We start from the raw sequence: 13,849 nt of genomic DNA on the forward strand, positions 1-13,849 counted from the left end.
TAATTAATTACATATGAGGAGGTCATGTTAGTGTTCCACAACAAATTAAAGAGATGAAGTCCATTAAGTTATCTACGCTACTCTGTATTACAGATGGGAAAAGCTTGGGTAATATTTAGTGCGGATACTGACTTGTGTTCCTGACTCAATAGGCGGTGCTCAGACACGTTTAACCCACTGTCTGATAGTATGAATGAACGTGTGCTGTAAGTGAACCCCTTTTGGGCATGAGGTTATTTTTTCTATTAGTACATTAAATCATTTTGTTTTCCAGATGTAAATGAAACCTTCAATTTGATTGAATAAAATAGACGTGCAACAACCATGCCCGGCTAATTTTTGTATATTTTTGTACAGCCAGGGTTTCGCCTGGTCTGGGACTCCTGAGTTCAAGCCATCCATCTGCCTTGGCCTCCCAAAATGCTAGGGTTACAGATGCGAGCCACTGCAACTGTCTTAAAATACAGATTTTGCTTCATTTCTACACTTGATGTTCTGGTACAGACATTTGCTTGGAAATACAATATAGTTAGCTGAAGACCTTTCACGGGAAATAAGATATCAGTAGGTATTCCAGGATTTTAAACTAGAATACAAAACAAGAAAATATTTTTAAAAAACTATAGGGTAATATAAAATGTATTTACATCTTTACATTTAACCGCTTATTTTACAAGCAATAAGTTACCATACGCCAATTAATTATCTATGTCAAGTTCACCTGTATTAATACACATAAACTTCTATGAAGTTCTACAATGCCAAATAAAAAAGCAACATTTAGGTTTAACGTGTATTTTATGTAGGCATAATGCAACACCAGCATTACAGGATTGCACTGACAAATCCTCTTGACTCTAAGCATGATGTTAAAAGACTAAGGCAATTCAACTTTTTGGGTTTTTTACAGTAAGGAAACCTAAATTTATATGAGTGAATTAATTGAATTAATCACATTTTCTTATAGGCTTATCAGTTTATCCTATCTTTGCTAAAATAATATGCACTGCCCACAAAATGAATGCCGTATTCACAGTCATGTTTCAGCCACAATCTTAAAGATCTGGGGAAACAAATGCAGTCTAAAATCAGAGATTCCATGTTCAATGCCAAAGGTACACACCTCTATTTTTTCCCCAGTGAGCCTCTAGGAAAAGTCTTTTAATTACATATTAAACTGCGCTTCAAGGAAATGTGATGTTTTCGTTTATAGCTGGTGAACAGCATGCAATTTGACAGCACTGTCACTTAACAATCCGAGACTGCTCTGGATCTAAGTACTAAAAATGAATCACACTGCAATCGCAAAATATTTGGAAGTGGGATTTTATTGAACAAAGTGAGGCCGGGACTCTAAAGCAGCACTTGCTTCCTTTGCTCCAAGACGACGTTTAAACATTAGTATCACTGTTGTTTCTTTTCCCCCCAACTCTTCTCCCACGCTGCCTTCTTCTCCCCCACCACCTTCTCCCACCGTCTTTCCCCGCTTCCCTTCTCCCTCCCTCCGCCCTCCCCTCTTCTCCCAGCACTGTCTTCTCTCTCAGCCCGTCTTTCTGCCTTTTTCTTCCCCTCTCCCCACCTCGTTCCCTGCCTCATCCTCTTCTCTCCCACCGATCTTTTTCCCCTCTCCGTCTTTCCCCAACGTCGTCTTCGCCACTTTCTCCTCCCTTCTTCCCCGCAACCCGTCCTCTTCCCTTCTCCCTCCCCACCCTTTTCTTCCCCTCTCCCTCTCCCCTTTCCAACCGTCTTCTTCCCCACCTTCTGGCCTTTCCCTCCCCTCTCCTTCCCGACCCTTCTCCTTTCCCACCCCTCCCTTCCCCACCTTTTTTCCCCTCTCCTTCCTCAACGTCTTCTCCCCTCCTCCTTCCCCACCGCGGTCTTCCCGCATCCTCTGCTGCCCTCTCCCCACCGTCTTCTTACCGCACCTTCTTCTCCTCCGCAGTTTTTTTTCCCTTCCCCACCGTTTTCTTCCCCTCAGTCTCTCCGCCTCCTCGCAGCACCGGTTCCTGTGGCGGCACCTTTTCCTCCCACCTCCCTCTCCCCACGGCCTCCATTACCCTCCCCTCCACCCGCTCGCTTCCCCCTCCACCTTCCCGCCTATTCCCGCAGCAGCGCCTTCCCGCCGCTCCCTCTTCTCTCCGCCCCTCCACCGTCTTCTCCCGGCCTATTACCGCAACCGTTTTCTTCCTCACCCCGCACCGTTTCCTTCCCGTCTTCCCACCTCCTCGCAGCAGCGTCTGTCTGCTGCAGTCTCTTCCCACCCTCTTCTCCTCTCCCCATCGTCTTCTTTCTCAGCCTATTCTCCACCATCTTCTTGTGGCCTCCATCTCCCCACCTTCTTCTCGCAGCAGCGTCTTCCTGCCGCGATTTTCTCTCCTCTCACCCCCTTCTTCCCTCTTCCTCTCCCCACCCTCTCCTCCCCGCGCCGTCTTCTCCCTTCACCGTCTTCTCCAGGCGCCTTCCTCAAAACTGTTTCCCCCCACCGTTTTCTCCTCCTCAAACCGTTTTCTTCCCACGTCCTCCCACCTTCTCGCAGCAGCGTCTGTCTGCTGCCGTGTTCTTCCCACTCTCTTCTCCTCTCCCCATCCTCTTTTTTCCCAGCCTCTTATTCTCCACCGTTTTCTTCCCCTCCCCACCATTTTCTTCCCGTTTCCATCTCCCCACCTTCTCGCAGCAGCGACTTCTGCCGCGCTTTTCTCTCCCCGCACCCTCTTCTCCCCGCTTCCTCTCCCCACCGCCTTCTCCCCCTATCATCTTCTCGCCCACTCCCTTCTCCGAGCTCTCCCACTGCCTTTCACCTAGAAGCTCTCCACGCGTGCGCGCGCCTGTGTCCCTGCGCCCGTTGTGTCTCTGCGCCCAGGCAGCCCCTGAGCTCCGCCCCAGCAGCCAGGTGGAGACCCCGGAGAGTCGCTGCTGTGCCACCGCGGCTGCCGCCGCCGCCACCTCAGAACTGAACAGTGTTGGCTGCGGGCGGAAGTCAGTGGGGCCCAGAAGACTGCGGGGAGATGGGGAGGAGGGGACGGAGAGGGTGGGAAAGACCTTGGAAAGTGGGATCGGGGAGAAGAAGGAGGGGAAGAAGACTGGGGAGTGAGGAGAAAGTGCTGGTAGAAGACAGTGTGGTACAGAAGAAGGTGGAGGAAAACGCTGAAGAGAGGGAGAAAGGAGGGTGGGAAAGAAGACGGTGAGGACAAGGCCGGGCGCGGTGGCTCATGCGTGTAATCCCAGCACTTTGGGAGGCTGAGGCAGGCAGATCACAAGGCCAGGAGAACTCAGTCTCTACTAAAAGTACAGAAATTAGCCGGGCGTCGTGGCGGATGCCTGTCATCTCAGCTACTCCAGAGGCTGAGGCAGGAGAGTCGCTTGAACCAGGCAGGCGGAGGTTGCAGTGAGCTGAGACCGCACCATTGCACTCCAGCCTGGGTGACAGAGCAAGACTCCATCTCAAAAAAAGAAAGAAAGAAAAAATACAGTGGGGAGAGGGCGAGGGGAAGAAGATAGTGGGAAAGAAAACCACCCAGACAGGGAGAAGAGGTGGGGAGAGCTCTGTTGTTTCACTGAACATTCCTCAGTTAAAGTTGAAATGTTCTCATAAGTTCTGTATTTTCGACTTTTGCTCTTCGGGTTGGTATATTCTTTTTTTTTTTTTTTTTTTTTTTTTTTTTTTTTTTTTTTGAGAAGGAGTCTCGCTCTGTCACCCAGGCTGGAGTGCAGTGGCCAGATCTCAGCTCACTGCAAACTCCGCCTCCCGGGTTTACGCCATTCTCCTGCCTCAGCCTCCCGAGTAGCTGGGACTACAGGCGCCCGCCACCTCGCCCGGCTAGTTTTTTGTATTTTTTTTTAGTAGAGACGGGGTTTCACCGTGTTAGCCAGGATGGTCTCGATCTCCTGACCTCGTGATCCGCCCGTCTCGGCCTCCCAAAGTGCTGGGATTACAGGCTTGAGCCACCGCGCCCGGCCGGTATATTCTTTTCTTCCTCCGTCTCTCCTTGATTTTATTCAACACCAAGTTACAACTCCAAAGACCTTTCTATTTTCCAATGTTTTTCTTTCATCTAACAACATTCCTAACGCTGGTAACACTTTACAATGTTGCAAAACTCTGAATCCTATTTCCTGTCATCTTTTCATGCTTTCCCACTGAGGTATCAGGAGATACTCATCCTATTATTTTGTTTACGCTAGGAACATTTCAGCTTGACTAGACCTGTTTTCTACTTGATTTTTTTCAACTTCAAGCTTGACAAACCCCAATGTGCTCCTTTACCAATTGTTTCTGTCTCGGGAATTGGTTTCTTGTTGCACTGTGATACACATGAAGCCATATACCTTTTTCAGCTCATTATCCCCAGAATGTTTTTGTACGTTATTGACACAGAATAGACACCTAATAAATATTTCTAAATTTTTATTGTTCTTCCTTGTCACAAAACAGCACTTTTTTTAAGCATGATGTACATGCCCTTCTATCATCTGCCTATCATTTACCTGTCAAATTTTATTTCTTCCCACTCCCCCATTTGTTTCCCGTGCTGTTGCCATTCAGAACTACTTAGAGCTGTCAACTGTCCATGCTATTTTATAATAATCAACACTAATGAAAAGAAAAGGAGCTTTATAGCAGAGGCAGAACTCATTATTTTCTAAAAAAATACATGCATATCTCCCATGCAAGTAGTGTCCTGCAGAAAGTCATGTCCACCTGGAACCCAAGAATGTTAAGCTATTTGGAAACAGGGTCTCTGCAGATACACTTGATGAAGACGAGGTCACAATGCATTAGGGTGGGCCGTAAAGCCAATGGCTGTGTCCTTACAGAAAGGCCATGGGAACCTATAGAGCCCTACAGGGAAGATGGCCAAGGGACAAGGGAGTCAGAGTCTGGAGTTATGCTGCCTACACTCACGGAATGCCGAGGACAGCTGGAAACCACCAGAAGCTAAGAAGGAGATTTTACCTGAAAGCCTCCCAAAGAAATCAATCATACACCTCCCTTTTGAATTTCTAGCCTCATGACCTGTGAAAAAATAAATCTGTATTGTCTTAAGCCACTCCGTTTGTGGTCATTTGTTCTGTTCCTAGCCTCAGGAAACTAATAAAATGCTGCATAAAATGTCATTTTACTTTTTAAAACAACTACTGTTGACAGTAAATGAGTGTTCTTCCAAGATTCATATGCAGAACATATATGTAGCCCAGAACATTTTTGGAGACCCATGGCATAAGTGATATGATCAATAAAATCCAAATATTAACCTGCCAAGAGAATTATTTTTTCTTTTGCAATATTTAAATGTAATAAGCAGAGGTCAAGAGCCCTATAAAAATCTACTCATTTGTTGTCACTTGATACTTATGATCCATTGACATATTTAGGTTTTTAATTCTTTGTACAGATTATGGTTTGTCTTGCACTCTAATTTTACTGCACAACAAAATTTTTATCATATATCTAAGTTGTTTCTTAAATGTTAGTAACTTTGCACTTGAAAATAGAAGACTTCTGTCCACGTTCTCTTAACAGCTTCTAGTTAATAAAAACCTAATTTCATTTTCCTTTTATGTATAGATTATAAGTAAAATCGGCATTTAAAATGTAAAATCTGTTCCACAATTTCTATTATTGTATGTAGTATACCATAAAATTTGTCTTATTTTTCCCTCACTCATTGACAAGTAAATTTTTTAAACCAAGAAACTCTTTTTACATACCAGGCCCAGTGATTGGAATTGAGTATTCAGTAATGAACGGAGCAAAGATGTTTCTTATCATTAAGCTCCATATTCTATGTTATAAACATTTTTCCTGTGAAATTACTGGCATGTTTTCGAGCAATATTGAATTGTGTTCTTATAATCACCTATCTCCATTTATTGTCAAGAATGAAGAAAATTTTGGAGCATACAATTCAATGTAATTATATATATATATGTATATATATATATATATATATGTATATATATATATATATATATATATGTATATATATATATATATATATTTTTTTTTTTTTTGAGATGTAGTTTCGCTCTTGCTACCCAAGCTGGAGTGCAGTGGCACGATCTTGGCTCACTGCAACCTCCACCTCCCGGGTTCAAGCAATTCTCTTGTCTCAGCCTCCTGAGTAGCTGGGATTACAGGCATGCGCCACCAGGACTGGCTTATTTTTTGTTTACTATGAGACTGGGTTTCACCAGGTTGTCCAGGCTAGTCTCGAACTCCTGACCTTAGATGATCCACCTGTCTCAGCCTCCCAAAGTGCTGGCATTACAGGCATGAGTCACCGCGCCCGGTCCAATGCAATGATTTGGTAGTTATTTTGCTGGTTTTAAAATGACCTGGGTGAAATATAGTGCTTATAGCAATTCCCCATCTGTCATTCATTTCGTCTACTAATCTGCTCTACGTTAACATTATTTCTTTTTATTAAATGTCTTGGGATAAAAAAAGATATTTTGTAGTTATACTCAAGCTTCAAATACAGTATCATTATCCATAAAATACTAAATGTATGTAAAGCTTATATAAAATTTAAAGAATAATTGTGACACTAAAGTAATCCAGAGGGATATATTAAAGGTATTTCGAAGCCCAAAAAATAAGAATCAGAAAATAGAGTACATGAAGAATTGAAAATGAAAAAAGAAGCTGAGAAAAATTTTAAAAATAGGACATTTATAGCAATGAGTTATTTTGATGCATGACAGAAATTATCAACTAATTATAAAGATGTCACAGTAAAATATAAATGAAAAATAAGCAATTACTTGTATACCACTAAATTTTGTGGAAGCTTGCCAGATAGGAATGCCAAATGTATAGGAAATGAAATAAAAATTAAAATGTGATCTTGTAGAAATGAATATAATCTAGAAATCAAAAGACAAGGTAAAAAAGTAAAATGATAAAATTATGACAGAAAGTGAAACATTTGAGAAAGACAAATAAGCATTTACCTAATTAAAAGACAAATGAATAGTCTATCATATTTTGGTCATGTTTTCATAAGTTATTTTTAATGAAATATTATTACTTTCTGATTTGTTTTTCTAAGACCACCAGAGCGGGCACAAAAGAACCAGCGAGTAGGCAAGTGTAGGAGCAAAACTGCAAGTTTATTTTGGTCACCTAAGGTGTGGGGAAGAGGTCTGTCGGCCTCCAGCAAAGAAGGCCGACAGAGCCCCCCCGGTGGGGCTCTCGACCGAGTTCCCGCAGTCCTGACATCCTGACAGGAGTGGAAGACTGAGGAAGGCCGAGCTTGGCGTGCCTCCAGAGCGGCTTTTCTAGGAGTGGGAGGGCAATAGGCGGGGCACGGGCGTGTCAGGGGGCGTTCCACAGGTGCGACCAGGTAAATCTTGGTCTCTTCGGATTGACGTCACCTGGCGCATGCCTAGTTGGTCTACACCTTCCCGGGTCGCCGGCTGCATTTTCGCGCCCGCGGGAAAAGTTGGGGGGGGGGATGAAGAACCCGGAAGTGCACCATCTTGCCTCCATTCATCCAAACACTTTCTCCTGAAAAGGACCAGAGTTATGTTTTGACCCCTCCCCTTGCATAATTTGTATGACATCAGGAATGTAGCAGAGTATTAAAAAAAAAAAAAAAAAAAGCATGTTTACCTGAATTGAAAAAAGGAACCACAAATATTTCAGGGAAGTGGCATGGAAATTGAATGAATGGTCTACATAAAGTCAGAGCCATTTCAACGAGGAAGCAAAACTGTCTTGCTGCCAGCTGGGTTAGATATATAAATCACAAGTAGAGAAGTTTAACATGGCAATATTGAAGCCTACTTTGAACATTGTGGAGTGATTGGCACATAGTAATTTATTGAAAAATTTTTATAGCCATTCGCAAAGGAGTTAAAGGAAAATATATCATTTATATATTTTATGTATTTATATATTCAGTGGCCTTTACTATAAAGCATTGAAATAAAAACAGTAACAATTATCCTAATTATTTGATGAGATATTTATATGAAATATTTATAAAAGGACAATAGAGGCCGGTCGCGGTGGCTCACGCCTGTAATCCCAGCACTTTGGGAGGCCGAGGTGGCGGATCACAAGGTCAGGAGATCGAGACCACGGTGAAACCCCGTCTCTACTAAAAATACAAAAAAACTAGCCGGGCGCGGTGGCGGGCACCTGTAGTCCCAGCTACTCAGGAGGCTGAGGCAGGAGAATGGCGGGAACCCGGGAGGCAGAGCTTGCAGTGAGCCGAGATCGCGCCACTGCACTCCAGCCTGGGAGACAGAGCAAGACTCCGTCTCAAAAAAAAAAAAAAAAAAAAAAAAAAAAAGGATAATAGAAAAATAGAATTGATATTCTTGTAAAACTCAAACACTGAAAAAGATAATCTGGTGGTCAAAATAAATAATAACCATGGCCACTATATTTTTAAGAAGAAAATAACAAATGTTTAGAACGTGGAGAAATTGAAACCCCTGTACACTGTTGGAAGAGATTTAAAGTGGTGCAGATGCTATGCAAAACAGTATGTCAGTTCCTCAACACTTAAAAGCAGAATTACTGTATAATCCAGCAATTCCACTTCTGGATACATACCAAGTAAAACTGAAAATAGGGTCTAAAAGAGATAGTTCTACACTCATGTTCAAAGCAGCATTGTTCACAATAGCCAGACAGTAGAAGCAGCCTAAGTGTCCATCAATGAATGATTGTATTGAAAGGGGGAATAAAAGAAATCAGGCACATTCCTCAGCCCCGGGCTCAACACAAACAGGCCCAGTACAAACACATCCCACCATATATCTCTCAACTTCCTGAGCCCAGTACAAACACATCCCACCATATATCTCTCAACTTCCTGAGCCCAGTACAAACACATTTTTCGACTCAGAGACAACCATATATCTCAACTTTAGAAAAACACCACCTGGAGAGCCCCCGATAAGGTCACAGCCGTGTGGTTTTACTAAAAGCGCGGGAACCAATAAAAAAACTGCTAAATATATAACTTAAAATGTTAACCAATTGTAATGCTGTAACCAAAAGAATTCCCTTGTTCCTCTGTAACTTTACATATCTTATTTACATCGGGCTATAAAAAGCGAGCGCACGCATCGTTCGGGGCCCTCTTGCAAGCTGTGAAGCGGAGGGACCAAGTTTGAACTTGCAGTAAAGATCCTTGCCGCTTGGCTTTGACTCTGGACTCTGGTGGTCTTCTTTGGGGAATAAACGGTCTGGGCATAACAGTATAAGCAAAATGTGATGCACGTTTTGGCACACAGTAAAATATTATTCATCCCCAAAATGGAAGGAATTCTCATGTATGCTACAGCATGGATGAACCCTGACTACATTATGCTAAGTGAAATAAGCCATTTACAAATGGCAAACACTGTATAATTTTATTTATATGTAGTATCTCGAGTGGGCAAACTCCTAGAAACGGAAAATAGAATGATAGTTACTAGGGGGGTGGGGTAGGAGAAATTGGGAGTTGTTTAATGGGTACACAGTTTCACTGTTGCAAGATGAAACAGTTGTGGAAATTGGATTTACAACAATGTGAATATATTAAATACTGAAATGTATACTTAAAAATGGTTGAGGGTAAAAATGTATGTTCATTTGTGATAAAATTAAATCAATTTAACAATAAAATATAAACAAATGAATCAATAAATCTGTCTACATATTAATTCATTGTGGAGCTACTTAAATATAAATTGTTATGAGACCCAAAGCCAGGTAAAATGGATTATATATACATATAAGTGTTATATATACATATCATTGTAAGTTTTGTATATACATATAATTGTAAGTTTTGCACTAACGTCACAACAATGTGTGAGCCAGGCTTACAGCACGTCTGTGTGTGATTCTAGATCTTCTATGCTCCATATCAGTGCTTTTGTTGTGGACCTTTTCTTTTGTGGTTTCCTCACTGTTGTTGGTTCTGTGTTTGGATTTTTTTTTTAAAGTGAAAATAACTTTTTATTAAGGTAATGATTATTCATGGTTATTTGGTAATTTCAAAGAACTGGAAAACTTCTCTTTTTAAAACTCAGAAAAAAATCCATTTCCATGTACAAGTATTTCCTATTCACTCCATGACAGAAACCTAGTGAAACTTTAATAAGACAATGGTTTTGCCTAGCACTTATCTTCTGAAACCTATTTAAACTAAGCATATATGTTTTGATTTGCAACACTTTGTAATTTGGATCACATCTCTGATATAGCAGAAATTTTTAATGCCTTCCCCAAACTCATTGCCCATTTACTTGAAAATTTGCCTTTTTTTCTGTTTAAGCCTCTGTACTCTTCCTATGGTGATGTAAATCATAACTCCATGCTGGATCACAGAGTGTGGGGTCACTCAGTCCTATAAATGCCGTCATAATCAATCCCTGAGCTTAGAGATGGGAACATGAACTCATCTGGACCAGGAGGAGGTGCATGAAGATTATGGGAAAGAAGATTCTGTTGATGTTTTGTTTTTTTCCTTGCATCTTTGAAATAATTTGTTGTTCACTTTTGCACACACGCATTGTGAGGACAGGACACGTGCAGCCTGGGGCCTGCTCCCTGCAGCAGCATTTCCAAGCCCCCAGAGTGGACCGAGGAGAGGACATGGGCACGTCTTTCCATCTTTTTTTTTTTTTTGAGACGGAGTCTTGCTCTGCCACCCAGGCTGGAGTTCAGTGACACGATCTTGGCTCACTGCAACCTCTGTCTCCCAGGTTCAAGCAATTCTCCTGCCTCAGTCTCCTGTCTCAGCCTCCCGAGTAGCTGGGATTACAGGTGCGTGCCACCATGCCCGGGTTCCAGGTGGACATGACTTTCTGTGGGACACTATTCAACATGGGAGATATGCATGTGTTTTTTAGAAAACAATGAGTTCTGCCTCTGCTATAAAGCTCCTTTTTTTTTTCATTAGCGCTGATTATTATAAAATAGCATGGAGACTTGACAGAGCTCTAAGTAGTTCGGAATGGCCACAGCGTGGGAAACAAATGGGGGAGTGGGAAGAAATAAAATTTGACAGGTAAATGATAGGCAGATGATAGAAGGGCATGTATCATGCTAAAAAAAAAAAAGTGACAAGGAAGAACAATAAAAATTTAGAAATATTTATTAGGTGTCTATTCTGTGTCAATAACGTACAAAAACATTCTGGGGATAACGAGCTGAAAAAGGTATATGGCTTCATGTGTATCACAGTGCAACAAGAAACCAATTCCCGAGACAGAAACAATTGGTAAAGGAGCACATTGGGGTTTGTCAAGCTTGAAGTTGAAAAAATCAAGTAGAAAACAGGTCTAGCCAAGCTGAAATGTTCCTAGTGTAAACAAAATAATGGGATGAAAATCTGCTGATATCTCAATGGGAAAGCATGAAGAGATGACAGGAAATAAGATTCACAGCCTTGCAACACTGTAAAGTGCTACCAGTGTTAGGAATGTTCTTAGAAGAAAAACATTAGAAAATAAAAAGAAAAACATTAGAAAATAAAAAGAGAAGGTCTTTGGAGTTACAACTTGGTGTTGAATAAAATTAAGGAGAGACGGAGGAAGAATAGACCAACCCGAAGAGCAAAAGTTGAAAATACAGAACTTGGCCGGGCGCGGTGGCTCAAGCCTGTAATCCCAGCACTTTGGGAGGCCAAGACGGGCGGATCATGAGGTCAGGAGATCGAGACCATCCTGGCTAACACGGTGAAACCCCGTCTCTACTAAAAAATACAAAAAACTAGCCGGGTGAGGTGGCGGGCGCCTGTAGTCCCAGCTGCTCGGGAGGCTGAGGCAGGAGAATGGCGTGAACCCGGGAGGCGGAGCTTGCAGTGAGCTGAGATCGCGCCACTTCAGTTCACCTGGGAAATCTGGAATTAACGGTCAAAGTAACCCTCCTCACTGAATCTTAATTTCAAAATACTCATGTCAAATACGAGCATTTCTGTTTATCTGCTTCATCATCGTCTTAAAACAGGGCCACATAAAGGCATTGCAACGATCATTTCAGCAGCATAAGACTACATTATGAATATTAGTCTGTACCTATTAACACTGCAACTGAACTTAAAATTTCATAGATGACACAATTTCTTTACTCAAAGTAAAGCATCTTTCAGGTTTAACTTATTTTTCGCTGTACATTTCTAGGCTGATATAGTAAATACATTTATCATCTATATATTTTTATATTTAACTAGATACTGAGGGAAGAGAGAGACCCTCTCACATTGTTTTATATTGTTTCATACTCAGAAAAGGAAAGAGAAGCGAAACTAAAGGCAGGTAGCCCAGCGCCTAGGAACCAGACCCTAAACCAGGCCTGGGCCTGCTTGACCCAAACCTGGTAGTTAAAATTCAACCCCTGACCTAGCAACTGATGTTATCTATAGATTCCAGACATTGTATGGAAAGACATTGTGAAAGCTCCTGTTCTGTTCTGTTTCACTCTGACCGCTGGTGGTGCTCTCAGCCCCTGTCACATACCCCCTGGCTTGCAGCCCCTGTCACATACCCGCTAGCTTGCTCAATCAATTACGACCCTCTCATGTGGACCCCCTTAGAGTTGTGAGTCCTTAAAAGGGACAGAAGTTGAGCACCTGACGAGCTCGAATTTTACGACGCTAGCCTGCCGATGCTCCCAGCTGACTAAAGCCACTCTCTTCACTATCTCCGTGTCTGAGGGGTTTTGTCCGCAGCTTGTCCTGCTACAGATACACCATTTAGCCATAACCAAATATGACTTTACATTTTCTATCAGGAAGATTGAAAAATATTTTATCTTTCTTAATACTTACTTTTCTTCGTGCTTTCTCTTTCTCACATTGATGCATTCTTTTTTGTAAATGACTATATTCATCTCTCAACTCCTTGTTCTTCTCTTGTAGTGAAAGAATCTTCTTTTCACTCCCAGCTTAAAGATTTTTGGCAAAAGCATGAAATTGGTCTTGGATAGTACTGTCTTTTCCTGACTGTTAGCTCTCTTGTGAGCATCATCAAGTTGCTGTCGAAGCAATGTATTCTCACTTTGTAGTTGAGACAATCTCTCCTCTATAGATTCCTGCTTGGCAATGCATTTCTTCAGTTTGCTTTGTTCAGTTTGGTACATTTGTTCAGTTTCTTTCTTCTCACAGTGTGTTTGACTGAGGTCTCTTTGCAAACGTTCCAAATTCAAACTCTTTCTTTCATCAGCATCTCTTGTGTTATGGAGCTGAATTTGTAGGCTGCTGATTTTACTTTCAGCATTAGAAAGTTTTTCAGAAAGAATCTCAGTCTTAGCTTGTAGGTCAGACATATCAACCTTTATTTTGTCCTGTAAATGAACCCACTCTTGTCTTGTTCTCTGGAAATCAAGTTTTAGGTCTCTTGATGTTTGACTTTGATCACAATCATGTAGAGCAGCAGCCAGTCTACAACGATATAATTCCATTTCTATTTCCAGTCTTTCTTGGTTGTGTTTCTCATTTTCCAGTTCAGAATTGAGTATTTTGTTCTCAGCTGTCAGATCGTTCAGCTGTCCACTGTACTGCAGTATTGTTTTTGTTAATTTTTCCTCATTAGTTTTATAATTTTTTGAAGGTTATCATTCTTTTCTTTCACAACCTCAATATCTTCAAAATATTTCTTTTCCTTTTGCTGGTTCTGATTATTTATTGTATCTATTTCCAGTCTCAGCAAGGCAATTTCTTCCTGCAACATGCAATTTTCATGCAAGAGATCCTTTTCCTTCTTATGCTCTCCAGAGCACAGCCGAACCATACCCACTGCACTGCCAGACACACTCCAGTCTGGTGAGCCCCATTTCACCACCCCTCCCAGATGACAAGGGGCCAGACTAAGTGGCCCCACCCCTGACTGGATCTCTAGA

The 13,849-nt window shown here is 41.9% G+C and overlaps 1 pseudogene; it reads right to left on the bottom strand.

Annotated features, from left to right (window-relative positions):
- Nucleotides 1–12,704: 12,704 nt before the first annotated feature.
- Nucleotides 12,705–13,740, bottom strand: LOC115894944 (annotated as a pseudogene).
- Nucleotides 13,741–13,849: the final 109 nt, after the last annotated feature.

This window comes from Rhinopithecus roxellana, chromosome 19 (assembly GCF_007565055.1).
Source record: "Rhinopithecus roxellana isolate Shanxi Qingling chromosome 19, ASM756505v1, whole genome shotgun sequence".
NCBI classification, from domain to species: Eukaryota; Metazoa; Chordata; class Mammalia; order Primates; family Cercopithecidae; genus Rhinopithecus; species Rhinopithecus roxellana.